This window comes from Embiotoca jacksoni, unplaced genomic scaffold (assembly GCF_022577435.1).
Source record: "Embiotoca jacksoni isolate LCO1_2020_lvr unplaced genomic scaffold, fEmbJac1.0.p SCAF_5, whole genome shotgun sequence".
Lineage (NCBI taxonomy): Eukaryota > Metazoa > Chordata > Actinopteri > Embiotocidae > Embiotoca > Embiotoca jacksoni.
This window is the reverse complement of record NW_027185403.1, coordinates 11,487,524-11,504,994: the sequence shown is the minus strand read 5'-3', so window position 1 is coordinate 11,504,994 and position 17,471 is coordinate 11,487,524.

Below are 17,471 nucleotides of genomic sequence, written 5' to 3'. Positions count from 1 at the left end.
AAAAAATTAACATTACACATACAGAGGCATACAGTGCATCCAGAAAGTATACACAGCGCTTCACTTTTTCCACAATTTGTTATGTTACAGCCTTATTCCAAAATGGATTAAATTAATTGTTTTCCTCAAAATTCTACACACAATACCCCTTAATGATTACGTGAAAAAAAAAAATTGAAATTTTTGCTAATCTATTATAAATAAAAAACAAAAACATTATATGTACATAAGTATTCACAGCCTTTGCCATGACACTCAAAATTGAGCTCAGGTGCATCCTGTTTCCACTGATCATCCTTGAGATGTTTCTACAACTTAAAATTCAGTTGATTGGACATGATTTGGAAAGGCACACAGTTGACAGTACATGTCAGAGCACAAACCAAGCCATGAAGTACAAGGAATTGTCTGTAGACCTCCGAGACAGGATTGCCAGTCCTCAGTAAAAGGCACATGACAGCCCGCCTGGAGTTTGCCAAAAGGCGCCTGAAGGACTCTCAGACCATGAGAAACAAAATTCTCTGGTCTGATAAAACAAAGATTGAACTCTTTGGCCTGAATACCAAGCGTCATGTCTGGAGGAAACCAGGCACCGCTCATCACCTGGCCAATACCGTCCCTACAGCGAAGCATGGTGGTGGCAGCATCATGCTGTGGGGATATTTTTCAGCGGCAGGAACTGGGAGACTAGTCAGGATGGAGGGAAAGATGAATGCAGCAATGGACAGAGACATCCTTGATGAAAACCTTCTCCAGAGCGCTCTGGACCTCAGACTGGGGCGAAGGTTCATCTTCCAACAGGACAACGACCCGAAGCACACAGCCAAGATAACAAAGGAATGGCTTCAGGGCAACTCTGTGAATGTCTTTGAGAGGCCCAGGCAGAGCCCAGACTTGAACCCGATTGAACATCTCTGGAGAGATCTGAAAATGGCTGTGCACCGACGCTCCCCATCCAACCTGATGGAGCTTGAGAGGTCCTGCAAAGAAGAACGGGAGAAACTGCCCAAAAATAGGTGCCAAGCTTATAGCATCATACTCAAAAAGACTTGAGGCTGTAATTGCTGCCAAAGGTGCTTCAACAAAGTATTGAGCGAAGGCTGTGAATACGTATGTACGCATTATATTTCCGTTCTTTATTTTTATTAAATTTGCAAAAAATTTAAACAAACTTTTTTCACTCTGTCATTATGGGGTATTGTGTGTAGAATTTTGAGGGGAAAAAATGAATTTAATCCATTTTGGAATAAGGCTGTAACAACAAAATGTGGAAAAAGTGAAGCGCTGTGAATACTTTCTGGATGCATTGTATAGCGTTCAAGTATTTACAACAACCAATAGTGTGCTGTAAAATTCAATCAGCTCGTTATGGCACAACATTTCAACTGTAGTAGCAGCCAGCACATAACAAACAGGCAAAAATGTTGAGAACAAGATGACCACCCTCAAGCCATGCAGCAGCATATGGCCTTTGCACAAAAATGCACGACGCACAAATACAAACCCCCGAAGCGGCAATGTTGATACAGTAGCTGCTCTTAATGTTGTATGTTATCGCTACTATATAATATTAAATTGAACTCAAATAAAATAAAATAAACTAGTTTAGTTGATTTTAGTTCAATTTATGCAATTTTTATTTGTATATAAATTGTATATAATTTTTATATTAATATTTTTACTACCTCTATTTCATATTCTGTAAGTTATTGCTTTGTCTTGTACATGTCGCTGGTGTAACGACAAAATTTCCTCTTGCAGGATTAATCTCTCTATCTATCTCTCTATCTCTCTATCTCTCTATTTTAGGCCAATGGAGATAGATAATGTTAGCATCTGTGAACATTGTGTGTGGAGCATTGCTACAACATACGCAGCTGTCCCAGTTCACAAACAATAACGGTAACAGCTCAGGATTTGAACATTGTGACTGACGACATGTTGTTTATACATGATGTTTACAACGGAGAGTCTCTCTGCTCGAGTTATGTGTGCAGATGTGGACATCTGTCTTTAAGCTGTTTAGATAAGTTTGAAGGGTTTCCTCCTCTTGTTCCAGAAGCGCAATGACGTTGTCTGCATTTTAGCTGTTGGTCATCTATAAATTGTCCTTCATCATTCTACTCAAACGCAAAGTGTCTTTTTTTTTTTTTTTTTGGTCAAGTTGTAGAGGATCTGCTGCTCTACCTGCACTTGCCAACGCCATTTCACACCTTGTTGTTAGCTTCCCTATGTTGTGACCACAGAGTACAAGCGCCATCGCATTTTCAGAACTTTGGTCTTCCCTACTGCACTACATTTACCTTCAGCTGTGTATACTGTAAGATCAGCTCGCGTGTTTCCAGTCAAACCTCCCTGTGTGGCTCTCCAATGCAATGAAATGGCTTTATATGAGCAATATTTCTCAAACAATGTGTAGTGTGAGAACTAAAGTTAGGCTCTGCTGACTTTCACAAGCTGAACCAAAATAACTGTGGCTTGACCAAATCATTCCACAGGCCAGCTAGTGACAGCAACAATCAAAACAGACTCATACTCAGCAAAGCATTATGTGGAAAATGTGGAAATCGAGTCTTGCTTTTCATTTTGAGGTCTGTGGAAGCCGTATGACATCAGCGCATGTCTTCACAACTGTGTGAAAGCTCGCATTCAATGTTTAGCAAGCTGTCATTTGGGTAAATGTTATGAAAGTATCAAATTCGTCTAAGATCTCTTCTTCTTTTAGAATACTAAGTCAATGGATCCTGACAGATCTTGTTACGCAAAGATTGAGACAAAATCAATTTGTTAAAGTTGGTCTCAGATGGAGTCTGGTTCAACGCAAACACTGAATGCACACTGACGCGCGAGAGTCGACCTGGCCTCTCTGATTCAGTTCAGCTGACATTAGCACTGAGGCCTAACCAGCTAGGGGACCATAACGCGCGCACACACACACACACACACACACACACACACACACACACACACACACACACACACACGCGGAGCTCCACAGAGGACACAATGTACTGAGCACCATCTCTTGTTCTCCTCCTTTTTCACCCTTTCCCCCTTCCTTAACCTAATTATATCTGTCCTTCTTTCTCCTCCCTTGCACTGCAGTGCTGGCGTTCTTACTGCCACTAATGACACGGTGTGATCTCCACAGAGTCCCTAGCCAGCGAGCTGGGGTCACATATGTTCTATATCATCTACTGAACACTTCCATATGGAAGCATGCCACCCATGCCAAGACCTGACACAAACACAGTACCTCTGCAGAAAGAGGGAGAGAAACTACGAGGGTGAGACTGACAGAAATAGTTGGGTGAGAGAGAATAAACAACAAGAAAAACACAGCGAGAAGGATGGACAGGGATAAAAAAAAAAAAAAAAAAAGAAAAGAAAGGAGATGGGGAAGATAATAACAAAAGAGTGCAGAAAGAGGGACAGAGGAAAGGGAGAGGAACAGCCAATTAAAACCAAAACGGGGAGAGTGTGAGTATGATGGAAAAAGAACGCATACCAGGTCTACTTTTTCCCTGTCTGGCTGTTGACTTAGGCAGACAGAAGCAGTCATAAACAGGAAAGCCCAAAATGATGAAGCACCATGCTGCTACTCCATGTCTCTGTCTCGCTGCCAGTCTTTTCAGAATATTTATTTTTTTTCTCTCAATGGAGGCCTTATTGAAATATAGATTAAACTTTATACATTTGTTTATTTAAAGCTGCATTTGTTGCCTATTTAACCTTTCGTCAAGTAACAAGCAGACATGGAAAAACATTAGCACGTCACTAATCTATTATTCTGCCACCTGTGGAACAAACTTGGAAACACAACACTGACATCATATGACAAAGTACATGGTCAATGATAAACATCTTCCTGTTTAGATGTCAAGCTGACATAAAAAAAAAAAATCTAATTATGATGAATAAGAATTCAATATTTACTCTTTTAGGTCTATTTTACGCTGCTGCAACCCCTGAGAAGTCGATCTGAGTCTGTAGCGTCTAAATGCTCGGCAGTAGAGGCTGGTAGAGGTTTAACAGAGGTTTAACTGGTAGAGGTTTAACAGAGGTTTAACTGGTGGTGGTTTAACAGAGGTTTAACTGGTAGAGGTTTAACAGAGGTTTAACTGGTGGAGGTATTTTCACACCTTTAGGTTTGCACCAAGGTCAATGTTTTTGTTCGATTTGATCTGCTTAGTTTTGATTTTACATTTCAATTGCGTGAGCACACTTTACATGACATAGCTACTTCCTGTCATCACCTACGTGCGCTGCGTCTGTACTCGACATTGATTGGTTTGTAGACAGTGCGTCTGACATTGGTGCATCGTCAATTCAGTCGGTACCCTTTCACGTTTGAATGGAGAGTAATGAATGAGCAGACACATTTTGTTGCAACCATATTATTATTATTATTATTATAGCATTACTACTTTTATTTACCTCAGAAAATAAGTTATAAGTTTCTGCATTTTTAAGCTTTTTTCCTGAGAATAAATTGTGAATTTTAATGAATGCAACGCTTCTGTACGTTTATATAAAAGACTGTATTAAGCATACACACACACTCTCTCTCTCTCTCTCTGTAACAAAGCACTATCAGCTTGCTGTGACCCTGAGTTAGACACAAATGAAAGACAAGCGACAGCAGGAGATAAACAAGCTGGTTGCCATGCAGATGTGTGTGGAGGTTGTGAGAGCGCTGCTCTCCCACTAATCAGCCCATCACCCAGACAACATCAATCCTGTTAACGCCACAATTTACACCATCGATGGATATATTAACAAGTTTCGCAAGTTCTCAGTGTAATTACAAATGCAGATCCAGGTGTGAGTATTGCAAGAGACATGCAAACACACACAGACCGTGACAAGTAAATACAAACTGAGAGTTTGTTTTTGTGGGTAGGCGATGTTTAGAGCATGACGCAGAGCAGATTCGCTTTCGATGGCGACAGCCTGAGCGAGCTGTCTCTCCAGGGGTGACATATGGTACCGAGTGCTATAGGAGGGCAGAACAGCCTGTGCATACAGTACATGTGTGTTTTACTGGAGTCGTGCAGCCTGGAACATGCGAGACATGCAGAGGACATGCACGCGCAAAACATATCCAAATAAACATGCTGACTCATAAAGTGGCACACTGAGCGAGTGCATGCAAGTAAAATATAAATATACGTTCATGGTTAGGTAGTAATATGTATTTAAAACATAAAATAGATACTTCTGTGTTTTTGAATACTTTCCAATACCAGCCCCCTTTCAACATGATTTGTATTGAGTATTTTAAAGCTACATTTGATTATTTTTTTGGTGACTTGGGGTCGATGGATCAAGGTGAAAACACAACATTGACATATTATTTTCATATAAATATTCTACGGACGGTGTTACTGTATATTTACTTAATTCCTCGGCAAAGGGGAGGCGTGATGAAAAAAAAAACGTGACATACCATGAAACCATCATACCTTGATGCAAATGTTTGATCATACCACCCAGCACTAGTGCAGCCAGTAAGGCAAAACAACCAGCTGAAAATGCTGTACAGGGAACAGGAACCTCAGAGTTGGAGGATGAATCCCCGGACGTTCATTATTTTAGACATTGTTTATAGCTTTAAAGAAACTCCTGAATGAGTTAAGAAGACAGTGATGATATGAAAACACAATGTAAATCTGTGGAATCATTTGAAGGGATATATCTCAAACGCAGTCAAATGTGAGTCAGTGAAAATGAGTAGTTCCTTGCACTGCTGATTTCTGTTTTGATGCAGTAAGTAACAGGCTGTAGAGGGATTTTTAATATATCCTACCAAAGTCTGACACCCACATGTCTGTGAGGGACAGTAGACAAGTGATCACAGGGAGATGTGATCCTCCCTGCGCTCCATGAGATGAAAACAGCACAGTCACACTGTGCTAAAAGTGAGATATTGTGTTGCCATCACCCACTGATGAAGATGCACAGTGGAAAAACTGCAAATGTAGAGTCCTTCATATGCCCTTCCCAATTCTTTCTTCCAAAATAGCATGTTGAAAACTTTGCTCACATCACTCTTGTTGTTGAGAGAGAGTTGTTCCTGTTTTGTGGTGAGAGTGAAGTCAGGACAGTCTGGTCTCCTAATCAGGGACCATATTGGAGTATGTCTGTGTTTGGGTCTGTTCTGGTATGCGAGGCAGCCAAACACGTGGTGCGCACTCTCTCACACACACACACACACACGCACGCACGCACGCACGCAAGCAAGCAAGCAAACATACAAACACAGCATGGTCTGCAGATGTACAAAATTCACAGCAGGCAACCAGACAAATACCATCATGTGTCATGTTTCGTCTCGCATGCTTCAAATTCACACTTCCACACAAAAACAAAACGCACATGCTTATGTGGCATTCTGTTAGTGAACAAGAGCAGGTGTTGGAGGATGATGGGCTGATAGTGGCTCGGTGGACACATGATCCAAGGAACACTTATTTGCAAACATACCTGTCCTTGAATTCTCTGCTCCCTCACCACAGGTTTCCATGGAAACCGGGGAAAGCAGGGAGCGTGTTTGTGCAAGTGCGTTTGTGTGTGCGAGCATGTACGAGAGGGAGAATGAGAGACTTTGCAGGTAAGAAAGTGCTTGCACCTTACAGAGCTCACTTCATTTTTATTTTTTTTAACACCTGGTTGTTCCCATTAAAATTTGAGCACAGAGGGATTTCCAATGACAAAAGGATGCTTGAGGTAAATGGCTGCAACCACAACGGTGTAAAATCCAGGGTAAAAAGGGATTTGAGGACATATGCAGTGGTTAAATGTGTTATGAGAAGTCGCTGCTTGGCTAACAGTAAACACCCCAGGGGAAGACCTGATGCAGACCAAGTTGATGACTTTGCCCTTGACAACAAAGTCAAAGATCAAGCACATACTCGCTGGGCTCATTCGGAGGCAGTCCTCATCAGCCACAGCAATACCAATGATGTATTTACAAGTGGCAGACAGAGAAGTCCCAGTGAATATTTAATGATAGCTCTGTTTGAAATTTTGAACAAGCTCAAATTGATTCATGATTTTTTAATGGGGCCTGTGGAAGCTTCCAGAATTTCTGATTGTTTCTCCCACGATGAGCAAACATGCACTGCAAGAGGGGGCAGGAGGGGGGGGGGAGGAAAAAAAAAAAAGGGGGCCATGACACAGACAAATTTTCTACATTTTCTTCCCCCCACATGCTCAACACAAAAGTTAAGAAGGCAATATCCTGGCTTGATATTATTGCGTGTAACTTGATGACACTGAGAGTGAAACCCTTTGCAGTCATTCTGGAGAGATCCTCGCTGCTCATTTAAAACTGTTTAGCTAACTTCAGCACGCCTGAACTCAACTACAGTCAAAAAAAAACCAACAAAAAAACCAAAGTGAAAACCTCCACATGGAGTGTGGTAAAAAAAAAATACTTTTGAGGTCCTGCTGTTGATCCCTTGGCTTCAGTTGCTGTTGTGTCATCTTAGTGAGCTCACATTCTGAGTAATAGTTCAACGTGGTGGAACAATTATTCTCTAATAAATGTGGAGCTGGAGACTTAAGGCAATTAGCCTAGTTCTGCATAAAAACTTGAGGCAGCTAGCCTGGCTCTCTACGGGTATTCTAAATACACCTTTGAACAGTTTTTTAAAGCTCACTAATTAATACATCCACACAAGTACAAGTGTGAAAATGACAATTTAAGGTTTCAGAAAAATGTACGTGCTGTAATAATGTCTTTAAAAAAAACAGTCTCAGTGACTTCCTGCAGGATTGTCATGATTTCACCAGATTTGGTACCATCATGCCTGTACAGATACCTTTACTAAAAACCTGTGTACAGTTATCTGACAACCAGATACATTTGTTTGATACACTGTCATTTTTACTCTTTTGTTTGTGTATGACTTGCTTTTGAATTTTGGTGTGAGGAGGCACCGCCTTTATCATAAAACTTTGGGGAGCTTGTGCTTTTTGCCCTGACGCATGCTGTTTTATGAGCCTCTAAATCTCTATAGAAGGTGGAAAGTGCATAGTTAGCATGACCCACAGAGCTACTATAGCCTCATTAATGGGAAACGTGGCAGGTTGAAGTAAACTGGAATAGTGCTTTGGGTCTAATTTTGGTTTGCGTCATTACAGGAGGACAGAGATGTATTTAAGAGAAATGAAAATTTTCATATAATCCTGAAAAGATCCTCGCCTGGCAACCTCATCACCTTATCTAAATATTTGAGCGTCTCTGTAAAGAGAAGTAATGCCACGTAAGATTATCTCCAGCAATAAAACCCCCGGCTCAGATGTGCAGCCAGGTAAGATTGCATGGTCCTCTTTTGCCTACAAACCGACCATTTGCTTGTTTTAAAATTGTCCATAAGGTCACCGGAGGAGGACTTTGGGATTCAGACCTTAGCCTCGCTCCATCCAGCAGTAATAAATCATGAGCCGGTAAAGTCAGGCTGCAGCTATTGCTTCGCAGATGAGGTTCAGGTGTCCATCCCTCCCCTCCCCTCCCCTGCCCACACTTAATTTATATTACAGGTGTAAAGCAGTCTCTCCTCAGCTAAAGGTCTCCTTCAAAACCCTCAGGGCCACGGCTCTAGCTGGCATGCAATAATTTATGAACAAAGTTGCCAGGTTTTATGAGACAGGAGTGTCAAGTTTGTGATACCTTTATCTATTCTGGACACGCACTCTGACAGTCTAAAATATAGATCAAAGACTGTGCCCTGGGTATAGATTAAGAGAATGTGGCGTAGAAAAGATGGGAGTCATTTACAACAATCGCAATTCAACTGTAGTTCAGTTTAGTATTTAAGCAGCAACCAAATCTTTGCTGATGTTAATGAAACACCCGTCAATGACGGAACAGTGGAGTCGTGATTAAAATGACATTTTGGAGATGTTATCTGCAGCCCACGTGTTGATGTAAAGGAGACACCGAGTGTACACAGTACACAGAGTGATCATTAAACCAGGGAAGAGCCATCTATCTGCACCGAGTGAAGACGAGCAGCCTGACAGAGCTGAGATCCCTCTTCTCTGCCTCTCAATGTCACACTAACCCTCCACCGTCCCCGGTGCATTTTCTTTTGCCTTTTTGTCTCATCTCATTCTCCCTCTCAAGTCTCCCTATTCCTCTCGGTCGTGCTATTTGTCCGCACGGCTCTTTCTTTTCCGAGAGCACATCCGAGGGAAGCCGCACGGCATCTTGCAGTATACGACGGGAGCAGAGGCCACGCGCGTCACACAGCCCTGGCAGATATTTGTTCACTTTCTATAGCGGAGGGCAACACTATTACACTGCTCGGAGCTATCCGTGATCCTCCACTCAGTAGTGTCTCTCGTTCCACCTTTAGGGAGGTCAGAGGGACAGAAGAACAGAGTGAGCCGTCTCGGTGTTCCCTGGCATTTCTGCTTCATGCTGGCAGCAGCGAGCTGCGAGGCTGAGCGACGACAGGAAGGAAAAGGCTGCCATTTCTGCAAGAACAGGCACGGGGTCAAAGTAATAGACTGGTTTCTGACCACAAACCCTCGGGTGTCACCGGGCCCAGGTTAAAGCGATGGCAGGGCAGCGAGTGCAGGTGCCCTCGCTGGTTGCCTAACAGGAGGAGCTAGTTGAAAGGCTCCCACTGCTTACACAACAGACATTTATCTAGTGCTTTCCACCAGCCTCTACTGGGGTAATTTGCAGTGTTTGCCGTCTTGTTGACTGTCTGCAATCACCGGCACTTTTACCTGATACATGTGTTTTAGCTTAAAATGTATTGAACAGAGAGGAAAACACTGAAACTCCAAGCTGCTCAGCACCACCTGAAGCAACATCTGACACAGGAGACTCTACTGAGAAATAAAGAGTCAGTTCCAATGGACGTTAACACAGCAATAAAGAGCCCATCTGTGTGTCTGCTGGCTTTTTTTTTTATTATTATTTATTTTTTTAATTTTATACACTTTATTAATCCCCGAGGGGAAATTTCTTCACTACAGCAAGGGGGGCTCTCAGGGGGGAGCTGCTGCAGCAGGCTGCCACTAGCACGGCGCCAGGTAACCTGACCTGATGTGCATGTTTTTGGATGATGGGAGGAAGCCGGAGAACCCGGAGAGAACCCACACAAGCACAGGGAGAACATGCAAACTCCACACAGAAAGGCCCAGGACCGGATTCGAACCCGGAACCTTTTTTGCTGTGAGGTGACAGTGCTAACCACTGCACCACCGTGCCGCCCAAAGCAGGTATTCAAAGAATACCAAATGTGTGCACGCACACACAAGATGCTTAGAGCGGCAGTAGACTCACGTAACACATGAACGACAAACAAGTTGATGGACAGGATGAAAGCTGAATCAAGACAATGTAAGATAATAAGCAAAGGAGGATGAAGTCAGAATAACTCATCGAAACCGGCATGTTTCTGCAGTCCAAATCCTTTACCTGGTCTCGTAGACACGGAGCCGTCATGTGATCTCAGCAACAGGACACGACGGAGCTTTTCCCAGAATTCTCAGGGGCTGCCACACCAGCTGCATCATTATCTCTTCTCACCACAAATCTTCTGCTACTTCCGTCTCTCACAATAGCTCCTTTCTCTCACCAAATTATTACAACAATCCCTTCTTGACGAAGTTGGTTTTACCTCACGGATTACTTTACCTAATGTGTGTTGACAAATGCAGCCCCGACAATTATCCCTAACCTGCAGACGGGGGGAGGCCAAACAAAGCCTGCACATCGTCTTTCCCGACTGTGAAGATGGAGCATTACGTCTGCATCTTGTGTACTCGTCTCTTTAATGATCCAGAATAAGGCTTGGCTGTACTTAAATTAACAAACACAGCATCAGAGTGCCCAAGGGGCAAATATGACAACGTCACTCGGCAGCATTGTTTGAGAGCATGCCATGCATGTCTCATCAGTCATAACACTGGCAGGGGTATCCAGGTTGGATGCCCAGGGCTGGTCAACCAGAACAGAAGCAGAAGCAGATGCCTTGCCAAAAACACCCTTTATTTAAAAAAAAAAAAAAAAGTATGACAGACAGACTAACAAGGAAAACGATGATCTAATCTGTAGTTCTGATCTGGTCCCTGTTTTTGAGTAGAGGGCGGGGGGAACTATTACTTTGGGTTTAAAAAAAAAAAAGCTTGTTGTAGGCTGAGTGAGTGTGTGTTAACATGGTGAATCCCACAAGTCGCGCAAGACCTCTCATTCCCATACAGGCGGGCAGACATGCGCTCATTCACACGCACTCGCCTTGAGGACTGCTGCGGGACATAATGAGCCGAGTGAGATAAGAAGTAGTACATGATAAAGCAACAAAGCCGGCTTAATGAAATGAAGAAATGAAAGCGGCAACCAGCCACAGAGGAAACTGTCGGTACCTCCACTCTCAGATGTTGCTCTGCTCAATAGAGATCGATATTCGGAGACAAATGCCCTCCAACTAAACACACACACACACACACACACACACACACACACACACACACACACACACACACACACACACACACCAGCTGAAAGTCTCTATCTCACCCAATTAACTCATTTGTCTCTTGGTTTCCGATTCCTTGTCAAAGCTGTCATCAAATCACAGTCCCGACTCCCTAATGCCTTTTTTTTGTTTCATATGCACATTCAGTTTCATACTCGGAGCCCAACTGACACATTGCCAGGCAGATATTGTCAGACAATTGAACTTTTCACAATAAGAACCAGTAAAAAAAAAATTTGCAGTGAGAGGACGCCGACGATATTAATTACATACTGCAGTCAGAAACAAGACTCTCAGCACAAATGTCGAGAAAATAATACATAAAGATGAATTAGTAATTGGTGACAGGCTGTCTTAAACCTGCACAGTAGACCTTTTGTCTCCCCATTCTGCCAGCGAGAGTAATTACAAAAATACTGACGACATGTGCTTGTGGCAGAGGCTTCGAAGTAACCTGCTCTGCTGCGGCTGTTAAACAGTGGATACATTTTTTTTTTTTTGAGCGCCACAAACTCGTTTTATGATCCAAATGTGATCCTTTTGGTCTGATAGCCGACGCAAGTCAGCTTAGGGCTAAACTGAAAATCAGCCAGCTTGGCTAGCTGAAACGTATGTGGTGCACCTGCTCTGCCCGTAGAGAACGCTCAATATGCATTCAACCAGCCAGTGGGGGGTGGGGGGGGGGGGGGGGACCGTCTCACTCGGCATACTGTGACATAAGAGATTTACAGTTTACAGTCACAAACTTAAAACATAAATGTGCCGGACGTTCATTTTCATGCCAAGGTCCCGCACTCCATCTTTAACTATCAAAACTGTCATTTCCATGTTTATAATACGCTCCACGTATGTGCTGAGTGAAGATTAACAGAATGAGGTCACACAACGGTGACCGACCCTGTGGCCCGCTGATGAAAGCGTTAGTGTTTGCAGTACCGACGAACCGAACGAGCTGCTTGTCAGCCGAGATATTATGGGGTGAAATTGAAGGCGACGCACACTTAGCGACGCACTGGTCGCTCCGCCATAGAGGGTAGGCGGAGCCAACACAACACGCTCACTCTACAGCTGCCAGCTGGCGTCACCCGAAGGACAGTGTTTGGATCTCTGCTGAGTAATGTCCAAAAACTCAGCTGCAATTACCACTTATCGGCTAAGGTGCCCCCAAAGAGAAAACAACCAAAATCTTTGAGATTGTAACATTAAATACAAGATGCGAAGTAGCTATTGAAGAGGATTTGGAGTTGTTTAAAGGCACCTAATTACTTTTTCAAAATCTAATGCGTAATCACTAATTAGTTACTGTTATTAGGTGAGTTGAGAATTTTGGCTAAAGGGCCATTTTTCATTTTCAGACTGTTTTATAGGCCTGTAGGATTAAAACTACCGTTGTTCAAATCTTGTTTTCTTTCAATTATCTTGTGATTTCTCTTGGGTCATTTTGTAGGTCCTCTGATCCCCGTCTTGAAATGACTGCTTGAAAAGATTCCTGTCAAAAACGTCCGCTTATATCATATATGTTCATGTTTATTGGCCAGGGTATTGTTGTTGTTTTAAATTTGAAATACTGATATTAATATCAGCCTCAATAATTCAGTACCGCCAAGCTCTATTGCTCACACGTCAACATTCACACAACCACATCAACATTTATATTATTTTGGTCAGACCACATAAATATCGAGCTAAAAATCTGTTAAGAGCTAGAATGGAAATACTGTTCATCGACAGTGGCGGCTAATTTTGGATTTTCCAAAAGCTCAGTAGCTCTTGTTCTCTCTTCACTAAATAAAAACCCAATTGTCCAACCCAAAGTCTTTTGAGGTTGCGAGTTTGTGGACTGACAAGATGAGATCTATATATCTTCATCTCGCACCAGACTGTTTTTTTCCTGTCAAACTTCACTGACCCATCCAGCACACCCTCAACCCAGCACGCAGTGTTTTGAAAACGTGTCAGCCGTACTTCCAAACTATGCCGATAACATCCGCGCTCCACATGTGTGTGTTTGACTGGATCTGGGCTGAATTATCTTGAAGGCTTTCCTGAATGAGCTCTCCATATTCCTCTGCGTGGGACTGGATCTTTGTTGTTTACATGCGAGTGCGAAGAAGACGGCTGCGCAACACGGTGCGTAAACTCAGCTTACCTACAGTACCTGTCACCGTCTGCATTCTCCTGCAAACCAGCTACACCACAAAGACATAAAACTAAACACCGAGGATGTTCAAAATTTGAACACAAAAACACACAGCTCAACATTGTCCATGGTTTACATCAGCCTCTGCAGGCATTGATATGTAGGTGCGCAGACGTAGATGCTGTGGTGAATGTAAGTTGCGCGGGGGTTTAAGTTGTTTAGTATTTGGCAGAAGGTGTTCGGGGGCCCTCACTGTCTGAACACACGACACTCTGAACTTTTGAACCTGAAGCCTGGATTAACAACTGACCTGGGAGCAGCAGAGTCTGGGAAACTATAATTAAGGTTGATTAAAAAGAACATTCCTGGGGTCTGTTTCTGCATGTTAAGTTGGCTGCGGAGGTTGGAGGAGACCTGGGCCCCTATCGAACGGGCGAGTCCGTAGCCGAGAATGAAATAATGTTTCTTAAATCGTGAAAAATGCCACGGGGCACCACCCTAAAGTCATCACGCGCTGGGAATTTGCAGGCAGTTCAGGAAACACACGCGAGCAGATGCATATCCACACGAAAAACTAAACACGCAAACAAAAATTCCCTCATTGTGTCATATAGTAAAATGAACAGAGAGGAAAACAGCTCTGAGTACTTTGGAAAGCCAACCAGTCATTACTGCAATTATCTCTATGGCGTCCACAGTATAATTAGCTGAAGCAGGCAACACTGTACCTATAAATACTGGAGACTAAACAACAGTAAACAAAGGGACAACCGCAGCCAGCAACCTCTCACATTAGAAGTCAGTCCTCTCCCGCAAACCCGAACAGCAGCAGCATCAACAATAACTGTGGCGGCATTGACAGCGGCAGAAACATAATTCAGCAAACGGAGGCTCACAATTAAACCTCGCTCAAGTTATTTATTACTGAAGCAGCTACATAGGAATGTTTTGTTGAGGTCATTGTTTTCTACTTCATCATCGCTCCGTGGTTGTCCTCCTTTTACCCCCTGCCTTTCTTCATCCCTTTTCCAATCCATGTTTCCCTCTCATCTATTTCCTCCCCAACTTGAAGAAAACGAATGTCATGACATAAGAGCGTTACAAACCATCCTGTAGTTAAACTCTTCCTATAGTTCTGACACCTCTGGAATGAACACTGGGAGGCCGGCCCAGAGTGCAAACTGGGTCAGACAAGACCAGAGTATCACGTCATGCTGGCGGCAGCTGTAAAGAACAAGCGTCTCCCTCCGTCGCTCAAGCCATATTCACAACGTATGGCCATTTGGCAAAATGCCTATGTTTAGTTTCTGGCTTCTATATCGTTGTATGTATTGTTCTATGTAGCAGCTATTGCAAGCCCCAAAGTCTACATCACGGTTAACGGTAGTTACATCACTCCTCCATCTTTAATGCAACACAAATAGCTTTCAGCTGCACTTACAAAGGTGAGCACAGGTCAGGCCAAGATTGGACAGAGTTAACTTCCAGTGCTGCCAAACATCAGCCAAGGACTGTTGTCTCTGGAAAAGAAGATAGATCTCAGTGAACTTAAGAACTGTGGAGAGGTTTTCTGAATACAGATAGAGATCGACAGTTTCTAGTCTTTGTGCTAAGGTGAGCTAACCAACTGCTCATCCAGCTGGATATTTACTGCACAGATTAGAGGCGAAATTCATCAGTCACTTCAGTTTGTTCACCTCAAACATTTGCAGTTACAAACCGTTTAGTTCGTTCACTTTTTTTTTTGGGAGCCAAGTAGTCGCATCGAAGGTTAAATTCACTTTGGTAGTTATGTCCCTAAGTGAGCACATCCCTCTGGTGTGTACTAGCGCGAATGAACGGATCATTATTTACGCCAACAGAAGTTTCAGATTTTGACTTGCAGGACTTTCAGTCCGTTGCTACGACAAGCTGTCGCATGTAGAAAACCAGCCTACTGTACACAAGCACTGTGGTTAGCAGCCCAGCAGCTCATTGTCTATGACTGAGCTCTCAGATTATCATCCTTTCTGTAGCTTCTGCAGCGTATTTTCTAACATGCTTTTCAATGAGGAAATAACGTGCTGTGAACCAAATCCAACGACGATGGCGATTCAGGAGTCACTCATCTCTGATACACAGCGGTTTGTAATTTTCTCGTCTAACTCCCAGTAAGAAACTAAACAAGCAGAGTTTTTTTTTTTTTTTCAAACTGTCAAAAAGATTTATTTTTTTTAACGAGGCAATGAAGAAGTCTTCATTCTGTCACTCAGGTCAAAGCGCACTTTGGGAGAAATGATGCCGCTTCTTACAACTACGTACTGCTTCTGTATACCCTCGACGGATTTTTATTTCTGTCTTGCCACGTATCATCATGACTGCCTGAACCGAGGCTCAAGCCATCACTGTTTACCCTCATTAGGCTTTAGAAACACACATGCACACACACACACACGCATGCACACACACACGGGGGCTGTCCTACTGCCGTCTGTGCTCGAGCCTATGACCCACACTGTGTGTGTGTGTGTGTGTGTGTGTGTGCGCGTGTGTGCGCGCGCGTGCGCGTACGAGCCTCGAGTGACAGACGGATGCTCCCCAACCCCGAGAACAATTAGCGCAGCTCGCACTCGAGACAGAGACACAGAGGGAGAGAGAAATAAGGTGGCAGCTGACTGCAGAGACACGAGGGGTCGGATGCCATCGGAGAACCCAGCTGAATCCAGCCTTTGTTGGTCCCACATCATTTCAAACAGTGAGAAGTCATTACCGCTTTTAGCACTTTGCCAATTGAAATGAGAAGAATTTACCTTGAATAATTGCTAAGTTGCCACAATACGACGAGCAGGCGGGTCGCTTCATATTTGACCTCTTCCCCCTCTTACTGCAAATAAACTCAGGAAAGACGGCACATCACGTCGCATTGTTTTGAGAGGAGTCAGGGTGCGCATCTTCTTCCCTTTTCTCACGAAATACGTGCTGTGAACTGCTGGCAGGACTTCACAGATGAACGGCTTTGTTTTTCTGTGCTCCTTGTGGATAATATATGTTGGTGGAAGGGGTGCTGCAGCTGAGGGGGCCTGTTCATGTGTGGATTCGCTAGCAGGTGCGCTCGTTGGTTGGCGCATCCTCCATCTTAATTAGGTCTGTGTGTCTGTTCCACTTCTGTTTACAACAAGTTCAGGGCAAATCATTCTTTTCTTTTTTCATTTACCTTTCTTAATTTGACCATAAAACATGCGTTGTGTCGATCAAGCTTGGGTTACTTATTTGGGTTACTTAAAATATCCATTTTGATCAAATTGGGTTCTGTCAGAAATCCTCATTATTTTTAAGCCATTTTCGATTGTCTAATTCATCGCAAATATTGTTGTTTTTTTTATTAAAGATAATAACTTCAAAAAAGAAGAGCCATGATTCCTGCTTGAAGTAGTATATTCAGCAGAGCAGTATTATTTATATAGGAGTTGAGTGCTGAAAACAGTCATTTCACATATATATTGCGCACTAAAGCAAGTCTGCAGGAAACCAGCTTGAGCTGAGCATCTGCCTTACTATTTTATGATGGGTTTTTTTATGGCCCATGACATAAACAGCACATGACATCTTAAAATATGTTAAAGAGGGCTTGTTCCAAATCATAACAATAAAACTCAGCAATTGGAAACAGCCTTTGGATAAGTCAAAATAAAGGAAATGGCAAAGAGAAACTAAACAGAAGAGTTAAAAAAAAAAAAAAAAAAAAAAAAAAAAAAAAAAGTTGTATTATTTTCCGTGATATATTAACTCTCCACATGTACACAGTTCTGTTCAAGGCAGCAGTTAAGCCCTTAAGGTACATTTTGGTCTGT